A 13,586-nucleotide genomic window follows, 5' to 3' on the forward strand; every position below is an offset into this window, starting at 1 on the left:
TTAAAATCTAGTGAGTTACAAAGAATATCCAAGCCTCTATTGGTAAGAAAATAATTAAATAAACCCCCATAAACTATAATCAAATCATTGAAAGTCACAGAAAGTATGAATCATTGTCATTGTGATGTCTCAATTCTTTTTTTCATATGGATTATGCTAACAAAGCAAAAAAAAAATCCAATCTATATCTTTCTTCTGACAAGGTCTTCTCACAGAATTCATAATTATATCATCTCTGGCCATTTATCTTAAGTTAATAATTCCACTGCCCTTCTAGAATTGGCATTTTGCAAATACACTACAGAAGCTACTTGAGGCAGTAATTTATTTTCAAATAACATCTTTATGTTATCCTCTGGTAGGTAGGCTTAAGTAGATTGCCTGTCTATAAAAAAATGAATGTAGTAGAAAGTGTACTTCCCAAAATAAGTTTTGTGAGAAAAACAAATTTATTCCTAAAATTCAGTTCTAATCACTAATTAGCATGCAAATACTAATATTACATGTAGAAACAAAAGAATAAATAGGGATTATATCAGAATAATCCTTCCAGAGTTTTTTTTTTTTTCTAACCTATTGTTTTCATGTTCTTAAATGTGTGAAGAATTAAAGAATAAAGCAAGTCCTTGTGTCTCTGTCTTTTGCAGGTGCTCCCTTACAGCAGCTATTCCTCAGAACTGCTTCCAAGGAAAAATCCATCACTCCTGGAGCCCAGGACTCCCTCCAGCCTGGCAGTGACAGCTTGGGTGGAGGACACTTCGCCAGGACATCCCATCAGCAGATTCACCTGGTGAAAGCTGATGAGCAAAACATAACCAATTTCCAAGTCTTAGGATTATTAACCTCCGGAAATTCTTTAAGATGAGGCAGAGTTGCCATCCCATAGTGTGTTTAACAAGCAAAGATAAAGGAGCAGAGAACAAGGCCTCAAGAGCCATTATGAGCTATGGTTGTTTGGTCTGTGTCACTGCAGATTCACATGGAATCATGGAAAGGAAAGGGACCATTAAAACCCTTTAGTCACTCAAAGACCCTGTGGTCCTTCAAAGACCCTTTAGTCCCTCAAAAACTCTTTATCCCTCAAAGATCCCTCAGCCCCAGCCACCATGCCTGGGGCACCTGCTAAAGGGCTGATGCATCTGTGTCCCATGGATGCGCTCTCCTGGCCACACCCAAAACCAGATCCACCCCTTGATGCAGGCACAGGGATGAGCTCAGAGTCACCACCAGGCTCCTGTGAGGTGTGCTGGTGACAGAGCACAGAGCTCTGTGCCACTGGGATCTCTCTGGCTGTGGGCTCCCCCCGTCCTGCTCGTGCCCAGCACCCTGAGGAGCCTCTGCAAGGCTGCTCCAGGCACCCCTGGCTGGGACCCCTGACAGGGCTCCATCACTTTTGGCAGAGGGACAGAGCTCACAGCACCTCGAAGGTTTCAGTCAGTGCATCATTAACACAAATCAGCTGATCATTGCACTTGATTTAGTGATCTCTGCTGGAATTTATGGGGCTGCAGGAAGTTTTCAGTTCAAAGATGTTTCATCTTCAAATCTCTTCCCCTTTGATCTTAAACTGCTATGTCTTCTGACAGCCAGGACAAAGAATAAATCCACAAAATCAAAATGGTTTTCTAAAGCTATCTTTGTCAAAGGAGTTAAGAACAGAGGACACCGTCAGAGTTTCTCTCTCACAATCCAGGATCAATTCTGCAGGCCAAATCCTCAGCCAGTGTAAATCACTGAAACTTCATTCAGATAAAGTTGACAGGAGTTTTTACTACCTGTGGAACTGGTATTGAGAGTTGCACAATTTTATGAGCCTCTTTAATGTCTGCAAAGGCCCTTAATGAAAAATAGCCAACAAAGAAATGTTAATAATCTAGCCTGATATGAATGCAAACAAAGTAATCAAGTAAAGAAGGCTAGAATTACAGTTTTACAAGGTACTCTAAGTCCAAGAAGAGATAGAAGATGCATTCACTGGTCTACCACTTGCCTGATTTTTGTTTGAAATTATAGCCCTGTAAATTTTTCTTGACTATTTATTCAACATGCAAAAAAGGCAGCCTGTGCATGGAGTAGCCATTGTGAATCTCCTCATTTCTATACCCATTAGCTGAAAGTATACAGCCAATTCTCAGCCTTATATTTTAGGTCATAAATCTGCTCCCTCTGTTCCATGGGCAAATTAAAAGCTATATATCTTTTGTCAAAGTCTTTCTGACACAGAGCTCCTACCTTTACAGCCTAAGGCTAGCTGTGTGTCTGGGAAAATTATATACAATAGGCACTGACAGCCATGGAGTCCAGCATTTAGGCACTAGTCAACATATTTTTATACATGTAAAAATCATTCCACCTTATAACCTGAGCACAATCTATACATATTTAACAGGATTATGGAGGTATGAAATAAGAAAAATGCTTTCAAAAGGATAGGAAGGTGGTCTGAATTCAATACCCCAACAATCTTTAAAACTGTTCTGCATTAAGCATATGCATTAGCTCCTGCATTGCACTGACACAGGCTGCACTGCCACAGCCATTACCTATTTCCTTGTGCCCTAACCATGGCCATGCTTCATTCTGTGATCCATGTGTGGGCACCTCTTTTAATTTCAGCCCAATGTGTAAGCAGTGTATTTTAATTAAATGCATACAATATTGTGTTGTTGGTGAATGCCAGCTTTGTCACGTGTCACAGCAATGGTTTGTCTAGTTATATTGGAGTTTTATGGCCCTGAAATGAGGCATTGCAAAATGGCAATAACCAAGAAACTCCACATGAATTTTGGCATTGTGGAAAATTTTCTAAATGATGGGCTCCATTGCATCTTTTAAAAGCTCACAAAGAGGTCATTTTAACTGTAAGACAGAGAAATATTTATAAGAAACTGAGGGTTTCATCTACTTATTTGTTCAACAGTTCTGCCCCTCTGCCCAAGGCAGCAGCTATTCAGTGTCTCATTCTCCTTACACTGCAAGTAACCCTTGTTTTACACTTTTATCTGAAACACTGCTTGCCCTTCTTAGACCTCTTTGGTTTATAGCTGCCATTTTCACAATGTCATACCTCTTACACTGTGATCAGAGATGTTCATCTTTATCCTTTCCTAAGTGATATTGTTGTCACATAATTTACTTCCTCAGTTATTCTTTCTGGCATACCTGAAGGCCTGTCTTCCTTCCATTTAACACACAGCTACGATGTCAATGGAGCTGGTAGATTTGATCTCCAGTTTCCAATTTCTTGCTCATTCTGAAACAAACACAAAGTAGTGCTACTATCCAAAAATACCTCTTACTCTTATTTTTGAATACATGGTTTATATTTAGGAGATCAGTTCACTTTCCAGCTGTCATCTTTTGTCCTAAAGCAACCAGCTTTAGGATGCCTTTATGGGCCATGCAATTTTTCCTTTTCAATGGTGATGATGGTAGTTAAATTTGAGGATGTGATGCTGCTGTCATCTCATTTCATGCAACACTACAGGAAGGGAAGTCATATCTCACTTCAGAACACAAGTCACTTACAGAATAAAAAGTGATAGAAAACAGCATTAGAAGTGTTTGCAGAGAGCCTTGTAGTCAGGCTCCTCTGACTTCCCATGCTAGTTAAATACATGGCCAGGCTTTGCCAGTCTTCAACTACTTACAGAATTTTATTGTGTATTTCACACCAATTCAATTTCAAATCCCCAAATCTGATTTAATTAGAAAGGCAACAAAATCTGGGAAAGCAACCAGGCATCTAAAACTGCTGCACTCTGTCAGTGAAGTAGATGGTGTTTATTGGGCTCTCAGAACATATAAACTCCTCAGCATCGCTGGCACTCCCAGGCTGATGATGGCTTCCCTAATGGATCAAAGAGCACACTTCTAATAATGTAAGTCTCCAATAAATGAGGCTTTCCTGGGCCAATCCACAGCTGGCACAGCTGTGCCCAAGTCATTCCCACACCTGTAAGGACATGGGAGCACACACAGCTCTTAAAAAAAATCAATGTCTGCAGAGAGGATGGACAAATCCACAGCTCCCCCTCAGAAAAAAATTAAAAATCATTGTAGTGCCAAGGATTCCCACTGAAATCCACCTCTGCATACACAGATGGAAGGGCTTTAATTTGCTTTACAAAACCTGGTTAGTTTATGCTCTTGCATCTCGTGCTACACTGGAGGAATTTTATGCATTTCTTGTGAAAGTGACATTTTACAATAAACAACTTTCTGATTGCATTGTTTAGTGACCTGACATTACTAATAAGCCTTTAGTGTGCTGGCCCTGTGACTTCACTTGCCTGACCCATACTCTGTGTCTTCAGTAAACACATTGATCTGGGCAGGAACATTTAAGTAATAAACCATTGCTCCATGTGAGGAGGACTACCAGATTGCAATCCCAAGCAAACAGAAACTGTTCTCTTTTTAAACTGCTTGAAATGAAAAACACCACAACACTGGCATATCTGCTTGCATTGTTATTTTAAATTATATACACACAGCATCTTAATAGAAGAAATTATATGCTCCCTAGATTACACATTTCACAGTTAGAAATAGATGTTAAAACGTTTTCAGATAGCAAATTGACAATCTTAGTCCTGCTTTCCATGTCTATGCATTCCTTAAAACCACAACCAGAAGGGGGAGTAAAAAATTGGATTACAATCCACTGCTTACAGAATTTGCAATAGTTGTTTTTTGGACTTTTTTTTAATCGCTCAATTGAGAGAAATATTTTTTCCAATTTCCTTTTAAACTTCTGTTACAGGTCACAAAAGTGAAGATAGGAAACTACAGGAAATACACAGAAGATGTTTATGCATTTTAACTGCATTTTTAAAAACCCCAAACATATTTGTGCTTCTAAATAGCTTCCTAATTTCAAAATGTTTATTTTTTCCTAAAAGATTGCAACTCACATTCATATACACACAGAGTGAAAGTCTGCAGTGCAGCTCTACTAACTTTAAAATCTCCAAGTAAAAGGGCTGTCAGCTATAGCAGTACAAAACACTAGGTCAGGAGTTATCTCTGTGGAATAATTTCAGCTTAATACTGGAAAATAAGTAAATAAAGGTCATAAGGAATGCTATATACTGAATATCTTTCAAAGGGAGTAAAGAAACCCTCACAAAGAGTGAGGTGAAGTAGCTGAGAAATCTTACAATTACTGCTTTTTGTTTTAATCTGCTCATACATGAGACATTCTCCCTCTGTCAGAAATGAAAGTTCTCTTCTATATTTTTTCCTTCAGTGTATTTCTATTTTCAGAGACTAGTATTCTCCTTTTTCTAGCATAGCCACACTGCACACTCACACCACAGGAGGGACAGAGCCTCCTTCAATGTTCGTATTTAAAAAATCAACTCCTTTTGCAACACCACAGGAATTATCTCTGTCCTGACACCAACATTTACATGAAACCCTGGTACGCTGCAGTGCCATTAATAATTTTGTTCATATTTAGCAGCCATCAATATCCCTCAGCCAAGGAGTGGCTCGTGGCTTGACTAAAACTGTGCCACCAAGTGTATCACTCACAACCTATCCAGAGCTGAATTAAACAGAAGAGCTTTGTTAAAACAAGATTAATCTTCCCTTCCTCATAGATCAACTATGTCTCAAAGATCAATATATGTTGAAATACTCAATATTTATGATTAATCAGTGAGGAAAAACCAGATTCAGGTTGCATAATGTTAGGAACAGAAATGCAATAATCCCTCGTGTACTCATAGACACTATCCATTATTCCTGTTAGCCATATTTATATTTGATATAAAACCACATACTGGACGATAAAATTAGGATTTTCTCTACAAATTCTGCATAGAAATACTCTAGAAAGAAAGCAGCAATGCACCTGACTAATAATTCTTGTTGCAAGAAAGAAGAAAGGAATAAAAACAGAACTCGGGTACCTTCTCTTATCTCCAGTCTGAGGAGCTCAGACCTATTCAAAGAACAAATAATAGCAAAATTTCCTCTGTCTTGCAGAAGTCCAGAAAAGAACAGCAGAGAAGGCAATTAGTTTAGGGAGCAATTATCTTCCCTGAATGTCTTTACAGGACGGAACTCTGAGACAAGGCTTGAAAAAAATCAGACTTTGATAAAGGTCAGTGGCATATAACCTACTTTGGCAATTACTTGTCAAATATAAGAATGGTTTAAAACACATTGAAGCAACTCAGGAAATCTGGTGACAGGACTGTTTTAAGTAACGTACTCACTATTCTTCAAAGGTAATTCTGAATTTAACACTGGCAATACTGAAATAAAATTGGGTGTGGGAGGACAAGGAAAGAAGCAATATGCCATCCCCCTGAGTCTGAGGGGTTTCTGGCACAGCTGTGGTGTGTGATCTAATGTCATTTGGGTTTTTGTGCCATCAGCCACTCCAGGCTCTGCTCTTCATCCTTCCCCACACGAGTCAGAGATCTGACCTGCTGGCACATGCAGGGGGCTGCTCCTCGTGTGCTCCAGGGAAGCTCTCAGGAGTTCTGCAGCACACTCAACACCCCACTATCAAGCATCCTTATTGTTTTCTGCATTGAATTACAATTTTCTCCCCTGGAGATTCACCCCTCTGGGTCCCCATGAAAGGTGAGGGATATTTGGGGTCACATTTGGAATGCTGGACCCACCTGCTGTTCCACAGCTACACAGGCTGTGCTCCCCCACCAGTTCTGACACTGTGATTTCCTCTGTGCCAGTGGTGGAGGCTGATTGAACATCAGGAGGGAGAGAGAACATTCCATAAAACTGCAGGCGGAAAAGGTTTGCCAATTATTTTTCTTCTCATGACTTTTAGGATGCACAGATTCCTTTTGGCAGTTCCCCTTGTTTTGTGCCCATAAAATAAGTTTAATAGCTGAATTTTCCTTAAGATAATCAGAGGCTGTATAATTTATGCATCTGAATAGCATTGTAGCCAGATGTAATTTTGCTTGAAGTTTCAGCATTACAGTTAGTAATGACTCTGCTGGCTGTGTTTTGTAGAATTTGCAATTTATTTAACAGTTGACTGAGCACTGACCCCATTTAATATTGCCATAATCAAAATGTGGCAAAAATTTAAAATTAAAATCTAAAAAGAAATCTGTGCCTTCTGGGAAACAAGCAGGCTACAAGTGGACAGGGTATAGAAGCAATCTCTAAAATGGCAGGTAACTACCATGTCTTTAAAGTTTATAGCAGAGACAAACTAGCCAATCTAAGATTGAGCTGAATTAAGATTTAAAACAAGTAATAGTTATGGCTTGAGGTATTTGTTTTGTCAGTATTTCTGCCATTCAAATCCCTCTCCTTGACTTGCAGAGTTGGTTATTCTGTGATTAGACAAGGGAAATATCAGAGGGTACCCTGTGCTTCCAAAGAGCAGGGAGCCTTAGGGGGAGGAGAGTTCAATTCCAATTCCTGTTTCTGCTGTGCCTTCCCAAAGAGCAGTGCCAGGTGGGGTTTCCTGAATGAAGCACACTGTACACAGCAAGGGAACCCCTTGGTTTTCCAAACAAACTCCTCCCCACTCTGCTGGGCTGTCCCACTCTGCAGAGCCCTTCCTTGCTGTCCCAGGCACTGACCCTGTCCTGCTCACCTCTTCCAGTACCTCCCACACCAGATCTGCAAGTCTGTTTGGGTCATTATTTTATTTTGGCCCTGTTTATAATAAGGTTTGCAGTTAATTCACCTTTTAGCCCACCCACTGGGTGACATTTAATAAATTGTATTCTTCATTAACATTTCCTTCTCAAGCATTATAGATGATTAATGGTGATAGAGAAATACAGTGTCATCAGCATAAAACAATGATTTATGGTGATAAAGAAAACAGCGTCATCAGCATAAAAAAATTAAGTTATTTGAAGAACTAAAGTTAAGATGGGAAGAAGCAGATCCAGAATTTGCTGCAAGTTCAGTCTAGCTCTGCTGCATTCATGTGCGTCCCTGGTTTGTGTGGAAATAAGTGTGGCTGGCACTTTTCTGTGTCCCCAGCAGGGTGACAGAGCCTGCAGGGGACACTGCACTGCAGCCAGAGCACAACACCATGCACAGGGATGGAGGCTTCTCTCAGACTCCCCTGCACTGACTGTGAATCCTCACTGCATTCCTAAGCCAATTTAGATCACAGGCCAATGTTACACACAACTTGCAGCAGGCTGCACTACAATTTGTGAGTTGTGTGAGATACAAAGGGCCATGAAAGATTTCCTTTCAGAGCACTCAAAAGGCTGAAAAGATTTCCCAGCCAGTTGCCATTTACACTAATAATCCAATTGGACTGAGAGTGTTTCTAACAAAGTTAAAAAATGGCAGCACAATCGAGGGCAGAGGCCCAAGATAGGAACAGCTCTTTAAAAAATGGAAAAATAAGTGGAAAAAAAAAAGCCTCATGGTTCACAGACACAGGACACTTGATCCAGAGTGAAACATGCATTCAAGACTACAACGCTTTAAACCCTATACAACTTCCTAAAGTTTCTCACATCAGTGATTTTTTTTCCCCCACTAACGACGACAAAAAAACCCAAAAGACAACTGTGCTAAAAAGTTATATTAATTTGGTAGTCCATTAGGAATAGGCATCTGACTCAGGATTCTCTGAAACATCTAGGCCACAATCCAAAGCTAACACTACAAATTTAATTTAAAAAAATCACCAAAAGTCTTTGTACTCTTCTCTAAGTGTCACTCACTCATAATAAAATAAACAAAACAAAAAATCAAACACTGATAGTTTGGGGGAGGAGAGTGGTGGGGGGAGCTGAATGGGAAGTTTAGATTATCTACTCCTCTTTTCATTCTGTAGTCACATTCACTGCAGCTACAGAATCAGGTATGCCAGTAGTCAGAGCAGTTACCTACTTGATAGCATTGTTCCTAATTATTTGCTGTTCCTTCCCATTAATTTTCAAACTTGATTATCTTGATTTCAACACTACTAAAAGAGTCATTTAGGGAAATAATGGAAAAGAATGGTTCCAGTGATAATTCATGCTGTCCTTCTCCATAAATCGCTCTCCAACTTTAAACACTTCCATTTATAGCTATGATATTTTTGACCTTTATGATGTTTCCAAGCCTCTTTAACCATCAGCAGCAGACTGACTGCTGTGAGATTTTTCCTCCTGCATGGTCTGAATGTCCATATAGAGGAGCCACTGGCAGAGGAAATAAATCTGAAACAATTCTCCCCTCTTGCAACGTAAAAACCCCATGAAACTTAAGCATTAAAATGGCATATTCAAAGCTACAGACTAAAGGTGCAGTATGTGGCACTTAGACAAAAAACATGCAAAATTGAGGCCAAAAAGCAGGGATCCTGCTTTGCCCTCTGCTCAGGCAGCAGCTCAGGGAAGAGCCTCTCCTGAGAGGAGGAGGAGGAGGGTATTGGGGGCAATCACCACCACACACATGGATTCCCTACTTGCAGATTCACCTCTCCACAGTGTCAGCAAACAGCTTTTAAACAGAAATGGCTCCTAGAGGTTTTCTGTATGCGGTTTTGCATGTCACAAAGACAAGACTTTCTCTCCTGACACAAATTACAAAACCCTCCATTCAAGTCAGGCAGCAGCCAGAGTCCTTCTACCAAAATGAGGAAATGCTCCCTAAAGAGGCTGGATGAGTTTAAGAGAGTCATCAATAACAAAAGGGGAAGGGTGGTAAGAACTGCCAACTGTTTTCTATACATTTGTATTTAAATATTTGAAACAACTTCGACCAAGTTCAGAGTGTTTAAACTGGAAAATTAATGAGAGCAGAGAATTCTAAATGAATTATGGAAAGCACGTGCACACCAAAAGTCATTCACTCCAGGAGTACATGATTGTACAGCGTATACAGACTTGGGGTAAAGAAACATTTCTGCATACAGCAAAATGAACCAAGTTTCCAGATCAGAAACTAGCTTGTAGAATTGCTTTGAACAACAAATTCAGCTCCATTCTCTGCCCTGCTGCTCTGCGGACTGTCTTGTGTGATCTGATATTTCTTAACTATTTTTTTCCTAAGTTGAGTTAAAGTATATTGCTCCCAAACCCTCAGCTTTTACAAGTGAAGTGGAAAGGAAAAAAACAAGAGGCTGAAAAAACTTATTTGTTATTCAGCTGGGAAAGGCAGAATTGTTTTACTCTGCCTATCTCACTTGCTGGCTGTTTTCTTTTTCACCTGTGAAAGCAGTTTCTGTAATAGCAATTCAATTCTTGTTCCTCAGACTATGTAGAGATTTGTTTGGGCTTGGATAAGTGCCCAAAACATGCTCCTAACTATTCCAGTTCTATTGAGTCTCTGAAAAAGCACAACATGTATCTTTTCAGAATTTAGGTCTTTTTATTTCAGTCTCAGATGAAAGCACACAAAGCTAAACAAGGGGAAAGGGAGGAAAGTGATCTCAACTACACAGAGATAAAGAATGGCTCGTTTAGAGCCTGGCTGGAGTTCTGGATGAATGAGCAGCTTAACTTTTGCCTTATCCACCAATTCCTCCAACACTATTTTAACCCTGGGTAACTGAAATTCTGACTTTTGCCAAGTAAAGTGAATTATGATTGCAATACATTTTAAGGTGGAAGATGTATGCAAAATTGTTATTTTTTCACTAAAAGTCAACAGCAATATATTAACATCAGTGCCAAGAGAGATGGGAGCAGTCATGTCAAACAGAAAACTTTTCACCTTGAACTTAGTGTAAAATTTAAACCATTACCATATAATTCGAACTTTTTAAAATAAGAAGTCTCTCAACAGTTAGCATTCTAAAACACCAGTAAGATTTTTTTGTTTTTCCTTCATGGGATGCTTCTCACTAGAGATATTTGGTAGATGATCTGGGCTATCCCCAGTGCCAAGATGTCTGTGAATGCAAGGCAAATGCCACAGGAGCCAGCAGCAAGCCAGCAGGTAGAGCAGTACATCATAGTCACAAACAATCATTCCAATATCAATCATCCTCCAAACTGCAGGAAAAAATACCTTGTTCCCATGAATAAACATGACTTTGTTTTCAGATGAAATCCCCCCCTTATTGCCTCAAAACAGCTAAGAGTCCCAGACTGCTGTTTGGGTTAGCAGGCATGCCCTGGCTGTGAGACAGAGCTCTGCACTGAGATTGCTTGCATTTAAAACAGCTGAACAGCAAAAGAGAATAGGCTTCCAACACCATTCACTTATTGGTAAAGTTCATTCATGCTTCAAGAAGTTCAGTTTTTTCTTGTACATTTTTCAGATTCTCTTTTCACAAAATATCACAGCGGTCATTTTTTCTGGATTTTAAATAATCTACTGCTGAGCAGGAAGTTCATAAAACCCCTACTCTCCATTTACATGCCTCCACAGTAATGAGGAGGAGAGGCCTACCTCCCCAGGAGACCTGCTCAAGCACTTGTGATGGGAATGAAATAAAATACTCTGCTGTAGCAAAGATTGGGCTTGAAAAATACTCCTTTAATAGCCTCTTCCACTTGAAGCAATCAAAGCAAGCCAAGTACAAGTTCCACCGCATCACTTTTCAGAAATAGCAAATCAAACAAAATTTGAATAGTTCTGTATGACACTAGAAATCAGCAAGTGGAATAATAATACACTGTTATACACCTCATGCACTGTCCAAAAGTCATAGGAGGGAGTGAAGAATATTAAAGCACTTGAGAGATATTTCTGAGCAAGCACTTGCTGTCCAGCACCACTACATGCAGTCACCACCCATGGGAACCTACTCAGTTATGCTGAGACATCTGAAGCAAGCATTTGACTAGTGTCATGTTTATGCCCTGATGGGGAAAGTGTTTGAGCAGGGACCTGGAGCAGTCCACCCCACTGAAATGTTGGTTTTTAGAGCTTTGGTCAGCCCAAAGCTGTTTTCTCCAGCCCGAGCCTTTGGCAGCACAGCCATGAGCTACAGGAGCCACCCAGCCCTTTGCTTTTTTGCAGAAAGCACAGCTTTACTACTGCATTTTTAAAAGGCCTATGGGATGAAATATTCACCTTTCTCCCTCAATTCTCTCCTGTGAGAGGATCACAAGGCCATGTTCACCTCTGCAGCTTAAAGCAACTCCAGTACCCTCAGGGGTTCTGGCTGGGCTCAGGTAACTCTGCTGGACCAGAAAGCCCCACAGCCTCCAGGGACATGCTGGGGGTGTTTTAGGTTGACACAAGATTAAGTTCAAGGTGTCCATAAGCTCTCCAGTCAATTTTGCCATATGCCCTTCCCTGCTCAGTCCTCCTCTCATGATCTTTTACAGGAGCTCACCCAGGGCTTGGACTAACAGCGTTATTTGTTTTATATGGGACAGTCCATACCTTCAACTAAGACAGCCAAGAGTTGTCCCAGCTTCATTTGTAAGGGAACTCAGTACAAAAGAGTCAATCAGCTGTAGGAATAGAAGGCAAAACCCAGAGCAGCTCTGACAGTTGCCTTTCTAATAGTTGGCAAATTCAAATGCAACACAATCCTCCAGGTGGTGTTCCAGGAGCTGCATTTGATAAGAAATTGCAACCAGAAATGTATTTACTGCTAATTCTGCATCCTGCCAAGGTACCAAAGATTGAGCAGAGACCTCAGGGAAGCAACACAACCTTTGTTTCAAGTGCTGTGGGAGGATTGCAAGTCACTGAATGGGTGCCAAGGAGAGGAAAGCTTTCAGGCAAAATGCAGGAAATCTCAACAGTGTTAGGTATTTGGTTGATTTGGAAAATTAGATCACTAAAAACTCAGCTGATTTAAGTGATTTAAATATCAAAAGAAAAAAGGAAAAAATGAAATTCAACAGGAAACAAGAGCAATGACAGATACTGGAAAGGAGCAAGGAAAAGCAGATGCAATAGTTCAAAATTACACAAAAAGAGAAACAAGAACAGATGGATTTCCATAAAGAATAGAAAAATCTCTGTTTATTTTCATTTGAAGCCAATGGAAGAAAAAAGTCCTAAAGGCATTGGAATAGTTTAATTTTCAGAACTGATCTAGTTGACAATTTCTTTTGAACACCAGACTAACACAACTCAGCTAACAGCATCTTTGCTATAAATGCTATGGGGCTAAAGAACAGATAAGCAGCAGCATTTAAAGCCTTTTCCTCTATGCAAAGAAGTGCTGGTAAATACTATCAACATACACATATTTTGATGAAAATTAAAACATTGTTGACTGCTCAAGTCCTAATCCTGATGCCAACACCTGACATACATCAGCCTGAGACTTATGAGGTGATGATTCCAAAGATGTCCTAAAAGAGACAAACAGAAACCTATAAACACATTTAACTGACTACATGCCATTACTCACGACTTGCAGTAGTGCTGGAATTTCTCAGTTAACATGAAACATGAACACACTGACATGACCATCAGGGTGCTTGGACTTCTTCACCCAGAGCTTCCTTTCTCAAAGGCAACACATTGATGAGAATATCAGTTCCCATATTAAGGTTAGACTACAAGCCTCAAAGTAATAAACAAAACCTTCAGAAAATACTCCCAAATTCAAGGTTCCTCAATTCTTCACAAGGAAGCATCAACACTGAAAATTTAGATGCACGTTTCAGCCTTTATACAGTTTTTGTTATTTTAAATTACTTAAAGCTGCATTATTT

The 13,586-nt window shown here is 39.9% G+C and overlaps 1 long non-coding RNA gene across 1 annotated transcript in view; it reads right to left on the reverse strand.

Annotated features, from left to right (window-relative positions):
* Positions 1–514: 514 nt before the first annotated feature.
* The window catches only part of LOC146766088 (uncharacterized), a 74,711-nt gene continuing 61,639 nt past the window's right edge, over positions 515–13,586 (reverse strand). The window contains exon 2 of the long non-coding RNA XR_014958544.1: positions 515–3,253. This is a non-coding gene — a long non-coding RNA (uncharacterized LOC146766088). The remainder of the gene's footprint in view (positions 3,254–13,586) is intronic.

Source organism: Lonchura striata, chromosome 14 (genome assembly GCF_050655825.1).
Source record: "Lonchura striata isolate lonStrDom1 chromosome 14, ASM5065582v1, whole genome shotgun sequence".
NCBI classification, from domain to species: domain Eukaryota; kingdom Metazoa; phylum Chordata; class Aves; order Passeriformes; family Estrildidae; genus Lonchura; species Lonchura striata.